The sequence below is a fragment of the Miscanthus floridulus genome, chromosome 15 (genome assembly GCF_019320115.1).
Source record: "Miscanthus floridulus cultivar M001 chromosome 15, ASM1932011v1, whole genome shotgun sequence".
Taxonomy (NCBI): Eukaryota; Viridiplantae; Streptophyta; class Magnoliopsida; order Poales; family Poaceae; genus Miscanthus; species Miscanthus floridulus.
The window spans coordinates 2,130,423-2,148,440 of record NC_089594.1 but is presented as its reverse complement, the minus strand read 5'-3'; the positions used below and the strand labels follow the sequence as shown (position 1 = coordinate 2,148,440).

Here is an 18,018-nt window from a genome sequence, read left to right as displayed (position 1 = left end):
ATCAGTACTAACATATCATGGTCTATTATAATACATCTTGATCTTGTGTTATTGTTTCTGAAGCCCCAACATTCCTTTAACAGTTCTGAGTAAAACTACAAAAAGGCAAGAGAATGACAAGAAAGGCATTCTATATGTTCAAGATCAGAATGTGGTGGTAAGCATTAAGCAACTATTCTTTTCTATTGTTATCTTGTCGTACAACACTACAGACAGGTAAAATCAGATTGCCTATACACAACAGTTCACAACACTACAGATAATACATCAGTTCAACAGATAATAGAAAAGTTGCACACAATACATTTATTCAACTCTAGTTCAACCGAAGTTTAACACACGCTCCTTAGTCTTCATTGTTCGAGGGGCCGATGAATCCTCTACGCTCCATGATTTGCGTTGCATGCCAAGATAATAGTTTTTCAGATAAAGGGGGACCTTCTCAATGTCAACCGACATAATACTAGACTTAGCTAATATCAGGTGAGCCTCTGACTCCTCTCTAATCGCATTTTCCTTCTTTTTCTGCTGCACACTCATCTTCATATGCTTCTTCTGAAGGTTGAAAAGATCCCTTTGAATTTTAATTTTTTCATCCTTCCTACTATGGATTTCAGTCATTTGCTGGTCTTGCTTCTGTTCGGTCTTCTCTGATTTCTCCTGCAACCGCTGGAGGACTTCGATAGCCGTACTAGATGACGATGTCTCTGTGAAGCTCTTTGATCTACGCCTCTTCGCACTATCCCTACCCTCAGGATGTGATGTGTCTATATTCTCATTCCCAGATTCTGCATGGCCAGCCATAGTATGGCCTTGAGTTGGAGGAGATGACATTTCATCCGGTGATGTAGAGTTGTTTAGCTCAAGAAACTTATTGTTCCATTTGGCCTCATTGCGAAGTTTTTTTCCAGCAATGCATGATGGTAAAAGGTTCTGTCCTCTCGTACATTTGTACAGCATCATCAATCTACACATATGAATATAGACTAAACCGATTAAAAAATAAACATGGAAATTAGAGAGATGGAGGACAACATGAGTGGAAGTATACCCGATCCTGCTCATTTTTTCCGCTCTCATTCAGCCTATCAATAGCTTCTTTGTGCCCACATAACTTGTTCATCGCTTTCTGAATCAATGCCCACCTATGCTGAATCGCAATCTGGCTACGGTTGGACCCTTCAGGCTTATGCTCATTGAAATAAGCATGCATCCTCTTGTAATAACCACCTAAAGTCTGATTCACACCTGCATGTTATTTGGGCATCAAAGGGTCAAAGATTTCTTAAAAGACATTGCAAACTATTACCAGTAATAGGGTCTTTGCTAATATTCAGAAATACCGAACACACCACCAAGTCCTCCTCTTTGGTGAATGCAGTTCCTCTCCTGGACACGTTTTTCTTCTTTGCGGCCCTCTGTGATTTCAATGGAGGGTCCTGAGAGCCATGGGTGTTGTCAATGGAGAACCCCTGACTAAGTTGCCCATTCATAGGTGGGCAGGACATCTGGGAGGAGCCATGCATGTTGAACTAGTGATGAAAAGAACTGTTAATCATTGATGTATTGATATGTAAATAGAACAAACCATCGTGCATGGCTGCAATAAACCTAGGGGTTTGGAGGAACATCCAAAGATTGCAAAGCAGTAGAATAACCAAAAGCCCACTGATCTGCCCCAAAGATTTCTCCAGATTCGCCAACGCGACCACTTGTGCCACTAAAAATGTTATCCATTGTCCTAGTTCAAAGAGATTCAATAATGGTGATGCACAACAAGAAGCAAAAGAATATATCAGCATAGACGATGCATTTGGTTCTTTCATCCATAGGCAATTTGGTCCCTATCTAAAACCACCAGCAATATATATGCCATGGGGAAGTAGTCAACAAGACAAGTCTTCTACTGTATTTAATATTGTTTAGTTTAAGATGGCTCATAGAGTAACACAGACAATACTAGTTTGCCCTATTTAAATCCTAATTGTCTCATATGTCAGCTAATAATCCACCACAAAATAGAGTTGTGCTATGATAAAACGAAGGCCTAATACGAGAAGTCTAGTCTAGAGTTTATGTTTCACTAAAATGCAACTGAGAACACCCAAAAAAAGGTGGACAACGAAATAAAACTAGAATGCAGTACACACAATTGCTAAGTTCATGGTGAAATCATAAGATGAGCACCATTATTCTATTCCCATTGCCAGGTCGTATGCATATGCCAGTCCAATTGATCAAGCGACTTTGGGGGTGCCTTACTGCTGATCGAGTGGAATATCGTCGATTTGCAGCTCTACTCATTCTCAAAGTAGGTTGATGCAAATAAGCCTTCCATCTCGAATGCAGTCACAATTTTTTTTTTGTCTTGCTTACTATTACTTCATATATTACTAAACATGGGTCGTTTTGTATTTAAAGTAGTGCATCATTTGTTCATTCGTTCAGGCATGGTGAAGTGTGTGTATATACACACACACACACACATATATATATATATATATATATATATATATATATATATATATATATATATATATATATATAACTAATACCCTGTAGCTGGCTACAAAATAACTTATTAGACTGTCTCCAACTCGGAGAGGCAAACACAAAATACGTCCTATACAGTACTTTTGCCTATCCAAAATATCCTCCAACAGGTGACCCAGATACGCTACCCATTTTGCCTACGAGCCCAATCGTAACGCAAAAAAGCATCGCCTCTCTCCTCACTACGCAAATCTCCGATGTGGCCCGCCCGCGCACGCCTCCGCGTCGGTGGAAGCCCCGCATCGGAGGAAGCCCAGGCGCCGGCGCCCTCCTCCTCCTCCCCCTCCCCTCCGAGGCCTGACTCCGCACGCAGAGAAGCAGGAGGCTGCTCCGTGATCTCCTCCCACGGTTGCCCAAACCCACCGATACCCCCGCCCAAATCCGCCAGAGATCACCCCTTTCCACCAAATCCGGCCAGGATGCGGCGCAATCCGCCGCTAAGGCCGCCGACCCAACCCGCGCGGTGTCGTTCCTGGCCGAGCGGGACTGGTTCGCGCGGATCAACTCGGAGTTCGCCGCGCCACTCCGGCAGCTGGGCCCGCTCTTCGTGGTCCGCGCGCTGCAGCGCGCCGCCGTTGAGCCGCTCCTCTGCGTGCGGCTCTACGTCTGGGCGTCGCGGTTCGGCCAGCGCTTCGCGCAGGACCTGTTCATGCGGCGCGCGCTTAGGGACGCGCTGTGGCGGCGCGGGCCCGTGGTTCACCGCCCTGGTCGCCGTCGGGATGGGCCTTCCCTCTTGCGTCACTGTTGGAGAGGGTTGTTTTGTGGGTGCGTGACCTTTTTCCTGTGCATGACCCAAAACCGGGAATGAGTCTCGTGTTTAGGTCTCCCTCGTTGGAGACAGTCTTATGTAGCCACTTTGAGTTACGATAATTACTATGTTAATTTATGAGATTATAGTAACTTTTTACTAAGTGGTTTACTATAACGTTAGGGTAAATATCCCTATGTGTTATAGTAATCCAAATATCGTAAATATGTGTTGACATTATCGTAAATTAGTATATAAAATTATCGTAAATGGAGGTGGCTACAGAATAACTTATTTTGTAGCTGGCTACTAAATATACTCTCCCTATATATATATACAATAATTTTATATACTAATTTATGATAATGTCAATACATATTTATGATAGTTGGGTTACTATAACACATGGAGATATTTACCATAACATTATAGTAAACCACTTAGTAAGGAGTTACTATAATCTCGTAAATTAACATAGTAATTATCATAACTCAAAGTGGCAACAAAATAAGTTATTTTGTAGCCAGCTACAGGGTAGTAGTTCTCTCTCTATATATATACTAGGATAGCATACAATATTTTTTTCGTGTGCCAAATCTACCACTACCATCTGCCCTGTAATGAGTCATGGGTGAACACATATTGCCACTACAATCCTGGGCTATTATATATACTCACAGATTTGTGATTTCCAACTGTACACTACCACACAGCTCATGAGAATAAGATGACGCGAAGAACTTTACACAGATGGATCAGCAGCGGATCGAGCCAAATCTGAACGAGCGACAGTAGATGGGGGTGGGGGGAAATGCAGGGACAGAAACAAAACCAGCTCCTGTCCGCCTAGGAGCTGGCCGGCCGGCGGCAGCCGAAGCGTGGAGTAGGCGAGCGGCTGCGCCGCTGGGGTGGGGACACGCCGTCGCAGGGCGGGCTGGCCAGGGCTCCTCGGCGAGCCTAGAGGACGCGGCGGTGGGGCGGAGGGATCCATACCTGCGAAGCCTAGCTCGGTGCAGATCTCGTCGATGGCGACTCACTGGGTGTGCTTTCCTCTTCTTTCCCCTCCCGCGAAACGGTTGTGCAGGCGTGGCAGAGATATGGGTCTAGGAGAGAGACGGATGCTTATTTGGGTTCCCACTCGACACCGACGCAAATTGGGTCTTCGGTTTCCCTACTCCGTTGGACTGTGCTTTTTTCACCTAAACCAACATGAACGAGGCATATTTAGGTTTGGGTGCCATAGTGGGTAGGCTGTTGGACACAGTCTCAACCCTGATATTTTCCCACATCATCATGAGGTCAGCAAGTTTCTAAACAATATATGGTTATTACATAATAATAGTGAGATCGATGAGAAGTATCTACATACATGTTTGGTGGTCCGTTGTCATGTCTCAAACGACCCTCATGACCACCAATCGCCCTGTCAAACACGCAGAATACAAGATTTAATAGAACATTATGTTAATTTTACCTCCAACTAGATTATTGATCAATCAAATGTCCAAACAAATCTTGCAGACATGTGCAAAACTAAACCTGTATATACCAGCACTAACATAACAACTTGAATACCAAAAGAGAAATCCACACTTACTTTTTTGTCTTCAAATCACCCAAAATTTCCTAGATATCAACAAAAAAAACAGGAACGGTTTTCCTATTTCTATATCATAGTGATTGATTTCCATAAATTTTCCATCCAAATCAACAAGGGGACCTCCAATAGCAGCCTAACCAGGTTATATGGAGAGGTCAGTTGTGACGCCAAGTATGTAAGTCTAAGTACATCATATTCTGGTAAAAATACAACAACAACAACAAAGCCTTTCAGTCCCAAATAAGTTAGAGCAGGCAATTAAAAAAGAAAAGGCAAGGGTGCTACCTTAGTGGTTTTACTTGTAGTGTACCAAAGATATTGACAGTCCAAATCGCTTGACACCTCTTTGTAGTCTTGGATGTATTTCCCACTTGTAACCATTACTAGCTAGCACCATTTTATCATAACATATCACGCTGGTCGGCGGCCGCTCCACAAAGGAAGGCCCCTCCGCCATCAGATCTGGGGATGAGCTCCGAGCTCTGCCACCGCTGCTCCCCTCCGGTTCCTCGTTGTCAGCAACTTTGGCTTTCTCCCCACATGCATATGGGATCTGGGTGAAAACCCTGTCAATTGCGAAGACCACTCCGAGTTGTTGCATCCATCAATGTGTGTTGGCTGCACCCCCGCTAGGCAGGTCTCGGGGTGAAAGCCTTTATGTCGGTGTTTCAAATAAACACCAACTTGTAAATTTATATTTGTTACGTGTTAGGCTCGGATGGTGTACTAAAAGACACAAGGTTTATACTGGTTTGGGCAAAATGTCCCTATGTCCAGTCTGCTACTGCTCGTGTTATTAACATCGAAAAGGGTTTGTAGTAGGGGGTACAAATGGTCGAGAGAGGGACAGGCCCCAAGTCTCTGATGGAATGGTCAAAAGGATGCCAAGAGCTCTATTGCTGCTTGGCTGTGTGTTGTGTGATGCGTTGTGTATGAAAATCAATCCGTCTCCTTAGTGGGGTGCCCTGCCCTCTCTTTTATAGACCAAGGGGGAGCAGGGATTATAGATAGGAGAAAGAGGAAAAAACCAAAGCTAGAGGTCCTTCGAAGGTGCCGGGTCTTCCTTTTCCCTTAAGCTTGCCCTAGCTTGCCCTACAGACATGGCAGACCACGCCAGGGATAGCATGTTTCGCTGATCCTGATAGGGCTAGGCTCTGGCTTCGTTTCAGCGAGTGGTCACGTCCCATCCTCCCCCGGTGGACGGTGCGATGTGTTAGGGTGCCGAGCCATGACTCTGCCAGGAGTAGACGAGGAAGTGACTATACGCCTATTACTATTGATGACGTGAGTTCCCTCGTGGATTATAGTGGTTGTCGTATGCTCATGTTAGGGTCCGCGCCCGAGGGCTGATGGCGGCGCCCACAACATTGTAAGACCAAAGTCGGCGCCTACAATACTGTTCGGGCTCTACCATGCCTGGAAGGGCTTAACGCGCCCGTCCCGTCGTATCCTGATGGTACTTTTCTACAGGCATGCAGGGTATGGTCCTCGGTACTACGGTTGACTTGAATATCATGTCTTACCTCATGCTCATCATCATGAAGGAGCAGGGCATAGTCGTCGGGCGAGGCGAAGCCAGCCCTCACCATCGGGCGAGGTAGAGCCAGCCCTCAGCCGTCGAGTGAGGCGGAGTCTAGACCTCGGGGGTTAGGCGAGGCGGAACCAATCTTCTGTCGTTCGGGCAAGAAGTGTAGTAGCGTTCTTGTGTGACCAGAAGCGTTAACGTTTGATGGTTGTTAGCTCCTCCTCATTGGGTAGCCCGGTATTAGGTCCCCGACAGTAGCCCCGAGCCCCCGGGTGATTCGGATAGAATCACCCAGGGGATATTTTGGACCCTTCGCGGGCATGACTATGAGATTTGGTGTTTTGACAATTGGATAGCTTAAATGAAACCCTAGTATCCCGTTCATGGGGATTCATCCATGGTCGGCCCGGTTAGGACTCCATTGCGGATCGAGGCTCCCTTGAGGCTCGTGTGCCTAAGTTCTGGCCGCTCGCGGGCCCATCCCTTGTTGGGATGGCCATCGAAACTGTTGGGCTAGCCCTCAAACTCCTAGGCTTGGGCGAGCTGGAGAAATGCTTTTTGACCCGTATCCCCTCTATGGGAAAAGAGTCCTGGTCTGCTCGGGAAGGCAAAACGTCCAGCGTGATTTTGATGGGAAAGGATAGGGATTGCGGGCGCATATCCCGCAACGTGACGTGGTGGTGTATCATGGCAGGCTCGGATACCTAGGCGGGCGGTTGCTCTTCTCGCATCCGTCGCTCCTATAAAACCAAGGGGTTCGCCCCTAGGGTTTCATACTTTGCCTCCTCACCGTTGCATCTACAACCTCCGTTGCCAATCGCCTAAGCCTCCCGCACCCGCATCGCAGCCGTCGTCAAGCTCGTGTTCACCCCCTTCCAATCATTTAATGGAGCCATGGTATAGATCCAACATCACCCCTCAGCGCCTGGAGGGCCTCATTTGCCGTGGCCTCCTTTGCCCGCTGACCGCCGCCGAGGAGTGGCGGCTGCCTGGTAATGAGGATGAGTCGTCACCACCTGAAGGCTACATGGTGTCCTTCGCTCGCTTTCACGAGCGGGGATTCGCCACCCCCACCCACAAGTTCCTTCGGGGGCTACTGGATTACTACAAGGTGGAGTTGCAGCACCTTATGAAAGGTCTTAATGGCTAGAGGGGGAGTGAATAGCCTAATAAAAATTTCTACAACAACACTTAACCAAATGGTTAGACAATTATGAGGCAAAGCAAGTGTTGTGCTAGCCTACTCAAAATGCAAGCCACCTACCACAATTCTAGTTTAGATAGTATCTATTCACACAATAGCTATGACACTACCCTATGTTAGTGTGCTCTCAAAGGCTAACTAAAGAGCCACACCAACCAAGCAAGCAAGCTCTCACAACTAACTACACTAAAGAGCTTGTCAACTAGTTTGCGGTAAAGTAAAGAGAGTGATCAAGAAGGTTATACCGCCATGTAGATGAAGAAACCAATCAATCACAAGGATGAATAACAATGAAGACCAATCACCTCGGAATCAATGATGAACACAATGATTTTTACCGAGGTTCACTTGCTTGCCGGCAAGCTAGTCCTCGTTGTGGCGATTCACTCACTTGGAGGTTCACGCGCTAATTGGCTTCACACACCAAACCCTGAATAGGGTGCCACACAACCAACACAAGATGTGGATCACACAAGCCACGAGCAATCCACTAGAGTACCTTTTGGCGCTCCGCCGGGGAAAGGTCAAGAACCCCTCACAATCACCACGATCGGAGCCAGAGACAATCACCACCTCCGCTCGACGATCCTCGCTGCTCCAAGCTGTCTAGGTGGCGGCAACCACCAAGAGTAACAAGCGAAATCCGCAGCGAAACATGAACACCAAGTGCCTCTAGATGCAATCACTCAAGCAATGCACTTAGATCACTCCCAATCTCACTATGATGATGAATCAATGATGGAGATGAGTGGGAGGGCTTTGGCTAAGCTCACAAGGTTGCTATGTCAATGCAAATGGCCAAGAGTTATGAGCTACAGCTGGCCATGGGGCTTAAATAGAAGCCCCCATGAAATAGAGCCATTGTACCCCTTCACTGGGCACTGATCGGGGTGACTGAACGCTCCGGTCCTACTGACCAGACGCTGCTGCTCAGCGTCCGGTCGCCCGATGGCGGCCACGTGTCTCTTGCGTTCAACAGTGAACATTTGATCTCAACAGTCGAAATGCTGACCGGACGCTGGACCCTCAGCGTCCGGTCGTTTACAGTAAGGGTCCAAAACATGTTTTTGCCGACCGAACATGTCCGATCATGCTTGACCAGACACACCCCAGCGTCCGGTGCTTAACCCTAATTACTGTGCCGTCCGACAACATGACCGGACGTAGCCCTTCAGCGTCCGATTGATGAGCGACCCAGCGTCCAGTCATATGACCAATGCCAGCATCTCTCTGTTACACATGACCGGACATGCCAGTCCCTCAGAGGTCCAGCGTCCGGTCACTGTATAACCAGCGACACTAACTCGTTTTCACTTCTAACTTCTCCACCCTTGCTCAAATATGCTAACCACCAAGTGTATCACCTTGTGCACATGTGTTAGCATATTTTCACAAACATTTTCAAGGGTGTTAGTTCTCCACTAGATCCTAAATGCATATGCAATGAGTTAGAGCATCTAGTGGCACTTTGATAACCGCATTCCGATACGAGTTTCACCCCTCTTAATAGTATGGCTATCAAACCTAAATGTGATCGCACTCTCTGAGTGTCTTGATCACTAAAACAAAATAGTTCCTATGGTTTATACCTTTGCCTTGAGCTTTTTGTTTTTCTCTTTCTTCTTTCCAAGTCCAAACACTTGATCATTACCATGGCATCATCTTCATCATGCTATGATCTTTGTTTGCTTCGCAACTTGGAGTGTGCTACCTATATCATGATCACTTGATAAACTAGGTTAGCACTTAGGGTTTCATCAATTCACCAAAACCAAACTAGAGCTTTCAATCTCCCCCTTTTTGGTAATTGATGACAACCCTTATACAAAGATATGAATTTAAAATTCAATTGAATCCATGCTGCTTGTCCAAGCATATTTACCATGTGTAAAAGGATATGGACAAGTTTCATGAACCCCAAATGGTAGCAATTGCTCCCTCTACATATGTGCTAAGAGTTTGGATTGTAGCTTGCACATATGCTTAGATAGGAAATATAGGAGACAATGTCTACCAAATGATGCTAAGGCATAAAAGATGGACCTTTGAAGCGTGATACCAATCGGAGTGCACCAATATACCATCCTTAGCATCATGGTTAGCTTAATACCACTTAGAAATATTTGGAAATGAAAGTTATCTAGTGATTTCATTTCATCATTCAATCTAACAACTAGCATATATCACACAAGCATGGATATTTAAATTTAGAACGTATGCCATGCAGGCAAACATATGAAATGCACATTCAAATGCACCATACAAGTTCATGAGCTTGCTCCCCCTACTTGTGTGCTCAAAATTTTAATTTATCCCTTTCCTTTTTCACTTTTCTCCCCTTATGTCATACATCAAGTATTTCTTTATGTTTCTCTCCCTTTATGATATTTCTCCCCCTTTTTCACTATTTTTACTACTATCTTTGTTTATCTCCCCCTTTGTCATCAATGACCACAAAGGTGCTAAATATAGATAGTATTACTTGTAGGGTCGAGATTATCAATGTCAATCAATGGGGTGAGGATCATTTTCCTAAATTTGGTTCAAACTAGAATATATGCCAAAGATATTTAACTCGGTTTGATCCAAGAACAAGCTTCTTCACACCTCCAAATAAGGGTTATCTTGTACCATGTTGAGTTAAACACTTATAGCACAATTTCTAGATTAAACACTAGGTTTACAATCCCATAAACATGTCATATGTTATCACTAGATCAAATCAAGCATAGAAGTAATAGTGATACCATATAAACATCAAAATCATTTGATTTTCATGAATGAGCCTAATAAAATAGAACCACTTGACAGGTCCTAATAAAATTGAAAATGTGACTAGATGCACTAATCATGTCCATAGCAAAGATGTATGTCATGACAATCAACTTTTACCTTGGATTGCTCGAAGGAGAGGCATGTCATATGTGTGGGGGGTGCATCAACACATATTTGAGAAATCCAATATGTTCAACTCATTCCTTAGCTTGCAAAACCTTTTCTCATCCAATGGCTTGGTGAATATATCGGCAAGTTGATCTTCGTTGCCTACACTCTCAATGCAAATGTCCCCTTTTTGTTGGTGATCTCTTATGAAATGGTGGCGGACATCAATGTGCTTAGTTCTTGCATGTTGAACCGGATTGTTGGTTAGCTTGATTGCACTCTCATTGTCACATAGCAATGGCACTTTCTTGAATTTAATTTCAAAGTCACTCAAAGTGGCCTTCATCCAAAGTATTTGTGCACAACAACTATCGGCGGATATGTATTCGGCTTTGGCGGTTGATAATGCAACACTATTTTGCTTCTTTGATGACCATGAAACAAGTGATCTTCCCAACAATTGACATGTGCCCGAGGTGCTCTTCCTTTCAACCATGCATCCCGCATAATCTGAGTCAGAGTAACCAACTAGCTCAAACTTTGCTCCTTTGGGATACCACAAACCAACATTTGGTGTATGCTTCAAGTACCTCAATATCCTCTTTGTAGCCTTCAAATGACTTTCTCTTGGTGAAGCTTAAAATCTTGCACACAAGCATACACTAAACATGACATCCGGCCTTGATGCGGTCACATAGAGTAGGCTTCCAATCATAGGCCGATACATCTTTTGATCCACCATGTTGCCACTTGCATCACTATCCAAGTTGCCATTTGTTCCCATTGGTGTGCTAATGACTTTGTAATCAATCATGCCAAACTTCTTGATCATGTCCTTGATGTACTTGCCTTGACTCACAAATGTACCATTCTTCAATTGCTTGATTTGAAGACCAAGGAAGTAACTCAATTCTCCAATCATGGACATCTCAAACTCATTAGCCATCATCTTTCCAAACTCATCACAAAATTCTTGATTTGTTGATCCAAATATAATGTCATCAACATATATTTTCAATACAAATAGATCTTTTCTAATCTTCTTGATGAAAAGAGTGGTGTCAACTTTGCCCATTGTGAACCCTTTAGAGAGGAGGAAGTCCCTCAATCTCTCATACCATGCTCTAGGTGCTTGCTTCAAGCTATACAATGCCTTCTTTAACTTATACACATGGTTGAGTTTCTTATCATCTTCAAAACCGGGAGGTTGCTCTACATATACTTCTTCATTGATGTAGCCATTGAGAAATACACTCTTAACATCCATTTGATAGAGCTTGATGTTGTGGGCACAAGCATAGGCTAGCAAGATTCTAATTGCTTCCAATCTAGCAACCGGGGAATATGTTTCTCCAAAGTCAAGACCTTCAACTTGAGTATAGCCTTGTGCTACTAATCTTGCTTTGTTCCTTACTACTATCCCATCTTGATCTTGCTTATTTCTAAAGACCCATTTGGTTCCAATCACATTGTGTCCCTTTGGTCTCTCTACTAATTCCCATACTTGATTTCTTGTGAAGTTATTCAATTCTTCATGCATAGCATTCACCCAATCAACATCCTTCAATGCTTCATCTATCTTCTTTGGTTCAATGGATGACACAAATGAGAAATGCTCACAAAATGATGCCAATCTTGAGCTAGTTTGCACACCTCTTGAAATATCACCAATGATAGTGTCCAATGGATGATCTCTTGCAATATTGGTTGGTTGGAGGATTGGAACTTGATTGCTTGCACTTGCTTGATCATTGGGTTGAGATGATGTACTAGTCACTTGATCTTGTTCATTGTCATGAGATCCACTTATACTAGCTTGATTTGTATCATCTTGCACATTTGAGTTGGAGAGCACTTGTACTTGATCATCTTCAACATCATTCACTTGCCTAGGCCTCAATTCACCAATATCCATGTTCTTCATGGCATTTGAAAGTTGAATGCCTCTAACATCTTCCAAGTTCTCATTCTCTACTTGTGAACCCTTGGTTTTATCAAATTCAACATCATGAACTTCCTCAAGAGTACCACTATCCAAATTCCAAACTCTATATGCTTTGCTTGTAGTGGAATAGCTGAAAGGTCCTAATGGCTAGAGGGGGGTGAATAGCATAATAAAAATTTCTACAACAACACTTAACAAAATGGTTAGACAATTATGAGGTGAAGCAAGTGTTGCGCTAGCCTACTCAAAATGCAAGCCACCTACCACAATTCTAGTTTAGATAGTGTCTATTCACACAATAGCTATGACACTACCCTATGTTAGTGTGCTCTCAAAGGCTAACTAAAGAGCCACACCAACCAACCAAGCAAGCTCTCACAACTAGCTACACTAAAGAGCTTGTCAACTAGTTTGCGGTAAAGTAAAGAGAGTGATCAAGATAGTTATACCGCCGTGTCAAGGAGTGAACTAATCAATCACAAGGATGAATAACAATAAAGACCAATCACCTCAGAATCAATGATGAACACAATGATTTTTACCGAGGTTCACTTGCTTGCCAGCAAGCTAGTCCTCGTTGTGGCGATTCACTCACTTGGAGGTTCACGCGCTAATTGGCTTCACACGCCAAACCCTCAATAGGGTGCTGCACAATCAACACAAGATGAGGATCACACAAGCCACGAGCAATCCACTAGAGTACCTTTTGGTGCTCCACTAGGGAAAGGTCAAGAACCCCTCACAATCACCACAATCGGAGCCGGAGACAATCACCACCTCCACTCAACGATCCTTGCTTCTCCAAGCCGTCTAGGTGGCGGCAACCACCAAGAGTAACAAGCAAAATTCATAGCGAAACATGAACAACAAGTGCCTCTAGATGCAATCACTCAAGCAATGCACTTGGATCACTCCCAATTTCACTATGATGATGAATCAATGATGAAGATGAGTGGAAGGACTTTGGCTAGGCTCACAAGGTTGCTATGTCAAAGAAAATGTCCAAAGATGTGAGCCATAGCCGGCCATGGGGCTTAAATAGAAGCCCCTACAAAATAGAGCCGTTGTACCCCTTCACCGGGCACACTGCGCTCTGACCGGATGCTCCGGTCCATTTGATAGGATGCCAGCCCTCAGCGTCCGGTCCACTGATGGACGCCACGTGTCACTAGCTTCAAACGCTGTTCGTCAGATGTCAACGGCTACGAGGCTGACCGGACGCTCCGGCAAAACCGACCAGACGCTGGAGCCTCAGCGTTCGATCGAGTACAGTAAGGGTCAAAAGCCGGTTTTCCTCGACCGAACGCGTTCGGTCCACTTCGACCGGACATAGCCCAGCATCTGGTGGTAAACCCTAGCCACTGTACCATCAGTCAGCGCGACCAGACGCAAGCAGTCAGTGTCCGGTGCTTTTGGATCCAGCGTCCGGTCACTTGACCGATGTTGGCATCACCTCTGTTTTCTTCACCCTTGCTCAAGTGTGCTAACCACCAAGTGTATCACCTTGTGCACATGTGTTAGCATATTTTCACAAACATTTTCAAGGGTGTTAGCACTCCACTAGATCCTAAATGCATATGCAATGAGTTAGAGCATCTAGTGGCACTTTGATAACTGCATTCCGATACGAGTTTCACTCCTCTTAATAGTACGGCTATCAAACCTAAATGTGATCACACTCTCTAAGTGTCTTGATCACCAAAACAAAATAGCTCCTACAAATTATACCTTTGCCTTGAGCTTTTTATTTTTTCTTTCTTCTTTTCAAGTTTAAGCCCTTGATCATCGCCATGCCATCACCATTGTCATGTCATGATCTTCATTAGCTTCTCCACTTGAAGTTTGCTACCTATCTCATGATCACTTGATAAACTAGGTTAGCACTTAGGGTTTCATCAATTCATCAAAACCAAACTAGAGCTTTCAATCTCCCCCTTTTTGGTAATTGATGACAACCCTTATACAAAGATATGAATTAAAATTCAATTGGATCCATATTGCTTACCCAAGCATATTTACCATGTGTAAAAGGATAAGGACAAGTTTCATGAACCCCAAATGGTAGCAATTGCTCCCCCTACATATGTGCTAAGAGTTTGGATTGAAGCTTGCACATATGCTTAGATAGGAAATATAGGAGTCATTGTCTACCAAATGATGCTAAGGTATAAGAGATGGACCTTTGAAGCGTGATACCAATCGGAGTGCACCAATATACCATCCTTAGCACCATGGTTAGCTCAATACCACTTGGAAACATACTTTAGAGAGATACCACTTGTAAAGACTTACTTTGAAATGAAAATTATCTAGTGATTTCATTTCATCATTCAATCTTACAACTAACATTCATCACACAAGCATGGATGTTTAACTTTTAATACTTGTGCCATGCAAGCAACCATATGAAATGCACGTACAAATGCACCATACAAGTTGATGAGCTTGCTCCCCCTACTTGTGTGCTCAAAAGTTTAATTGATCACTTTCCTTTTTCACTTTTCTCCCCATATGTCATATATCAAGTATATCTTTATGTTTCTCTCCCTTTATGATATTTCTCCACCTTTTTCACTATTTCTACTACTATCTTTGTTTCTCTCCCCCTTTGTCATCAATGACCACAAAGGTTCTAAATATAGATAGTGTTACTTGTAGGGTCAAGATTATCAATGTCAATCAATGGGGTGAGGATCATTTTCCCAAATTTGGTTCAAACTAGAATATATGCCAAAGATATTTAACTCGGTTTGATCCAAGGACAAGCTTCTTCACAACTCCAAATAAGGGTTATCTTGTACCATGTTGAGTTAAACACTTATAGCTCATTTTCTATATTAAACACTAGGTTTACAAGCCCATAAACATGTCATATGCTATCACTAGATCAAATTAAGCATAGAAGCAATAGTGATACCATATAAACATCAAATTCGTTTGATTTTCATGAATGAGCCTAATGAAATAGAACCACTAGCAAGGATGCATGCCATGCCAATCAACTTTTACCTTGGATTGCTCAAAGGAGAGGCATGTCATATGAGTGAGGGGTGCATCAACACATATTTGAGAAATCCAATATGTTCAACTTATTCCTTAGCTTGCAAAACCTTTTCTCATCCAATGACTTGGTGAATATATCGGTAAGTTGATCTTCAGTGCCTACACTCTCAATGCAAATGTCCCCTTTTTGTTGGTGATCTCTTATGAAATGGTGGCGGACATCAATGTGCTTAGTTCTTATATGTTGCACCGGATTGTTGGTTAACTTGATTGCACTCTCATTGTCACATAGCAATGGCACTTTCTTCAACTTAATTCCAAAGTCATTCAAGGTGGCCTTCATCCAAAGAATTTGTGCACAACAACTACCGGTAGATATGTATTTGGCTTCGGCGGTTGATAATGCAATACTATTTTGCTTCTTTGATGACCATGAAACAAGTGATCTTCCCAACAATTGACATGTGCTCGAGGTGCTCTTCCTTTCAACCTTGCATCCCGCATAGTCCGAGTCAGAGTAACCAACTAGCTCAGACTTTGCTCCTTTGGGATACCACAAACCAACATTTGGTGTATGCTTCAAGTACCTCAATATCCTCTTTATAGCATTCAAATGACTTTCTCTTGGTGAGGCTTGAAATCTTGCACACATGCATACACTAAACATGACATCCGGCCTTGATGCGGTCACATAGAGTAGGCTTCCAATCATGGACCGATACAACTTTTGATCCACCATATTTCCACTTGCATCACTATCCAAGTTGTCATTGGTTCCCATTGGTGTGCTAATGACTTTGCTATCAATTATGCCAAACTTCTTGATCATATCCTTGATGTACTTGCCTTGACTCACAAAGGTACCATTCTTCAATTGCTTGATTTGAAGACCAAGGAAGTAACTTAACTCTCCAATCATGGACATCTCAAACTCATTAGCCATCATCTTTCCAAACTCATCACAAAAATCTTGATTGGTTGATCCAAATATGATATCATCAACATAGATTTGCAAAACAAATAGATATTTTCTAATCTTCTTGATGAAAAGAGTGGTGTCAACCTTGCCCATTGTGAATCCTTTAGAGAGTAGGAAATCCCTCAATCTCTCATACCATGCTCTAGGTGCTTGCTTCAAGCCATACAATGCCTTCTTCAACTTGTACACAAGGTTGGGCTTCTTGTCATCTTCAAAACCAGGAGGTTGCTCAACATATACTTCTTCATTGATATAACTATTGAGAAATGCACTCTTAACATCCATTTGATAGAGCTTGATGTTGTGGGCACAAGCATAGGCTAGCAAGATTCTTATTGCTTCCAATCTAGCAACAGGGGCATATGTTTCTCCAAAGTCAAGACCTTCAACTTGTGTATAGCCTTGTGCTACCAATCTCGCTTTGTTCCTTACTACCATCCCATCTTGATCTTGCTTATTTCTAAAGACCCATTTGGTTCCAATCACATTGTGTCCCTTTGGTCTTTCTACCAATTCCCATACTTGATTTCTTGTGAAGTTATTCAATTCTTCATGCATAGCATTCACCCAATCAACATCCTTCAAAGCTTCATCTATCTTCTTTGGTTCAATGGATGACACAAATGAGAAGTGTTCACAAAATAATGCCAATCTTGATCTTGTTTGTACACCTCTTGAAATATCTCCAATGATAGTGTCCAATGGATGATCTCTTGCAACATTGGTTGGTTGGAGGATTGGTGTGGGGGGTACGACCCCGGATACCCACGGTAGGTCACATGGGCTATGCCTCCAGGGGCGGCCTAGCCCACAAGAAGGAGCCTTGCGGGGCATGGTTCTACTCGGTGACCCCCGCAAGGCACGGAGAGGATATCCTGAAGATGTTACGAGATCTGATAGGATACGTACGATCCCATGTTTCTTGTAATCTGTTATTACTTTCCGATTATCTCTCAGATCTAACCGACTTGTAACCTTGCCCCCCAGACTATATAAGGTGGGCAGGGACCCCCTACGAATTCATGGCAAATCATACAATAGCTAATGCAAACCAACAGACCACAGGAGTAAGGTATTACATCATACCAATGACCTGAACCTGTATAACTCGTGTGTCTCTATTGTCTTCTTGTTCTTGATTACACGCACCTCTGCCGATCAATCTACCATCGCGGGGTGCCCCTCGGTGGACTGCCGACGATATTCTGTCGACAGTTGGCGTGCCAGGTAGGGGTGTGCGTGCTGTTTCCTTGTCGAACAAGATGGTTTTTTCCGTAGGCTCTTCATCCCTCCCGCAGCCCGGCTAGATCTTCACAATCAGATCCATCACGTGGGTCATCAACGCCGACGGAGTTGGAGAGCTTCTTGAGCCGGTGCAGATCTGTTCTGCACCGACCACCCTCGCACCTACAACCACAGATCCAATCTCGGAACCACTTTCGGGGTCGACTCCATCAGCCACTCGCCGCTCGCTTCCTTGCTACCAGAGGAGGCATGTCAACAATGACGATATGATCGAATCTATCGATCGGGTCGGCCTGAAACTCACCGATTGCCTCTCCATTGCTGAGTCGGCTC

General features: G+C 43.9%; 1 pseudogene; it reads right to left on the bottom strand.

The window, feature by feature from the left end:
• Window positions 1-889: 889 nt before the first annotated feature.
• Window positions 890-1,737, bottom strand: LOC136509466 (glutathione S-transferase T3-like; annotated as a pseudogene).
• Between the last annotated feature and the right edge of the window lie 16,281 nt (window positions 1,738-18,018).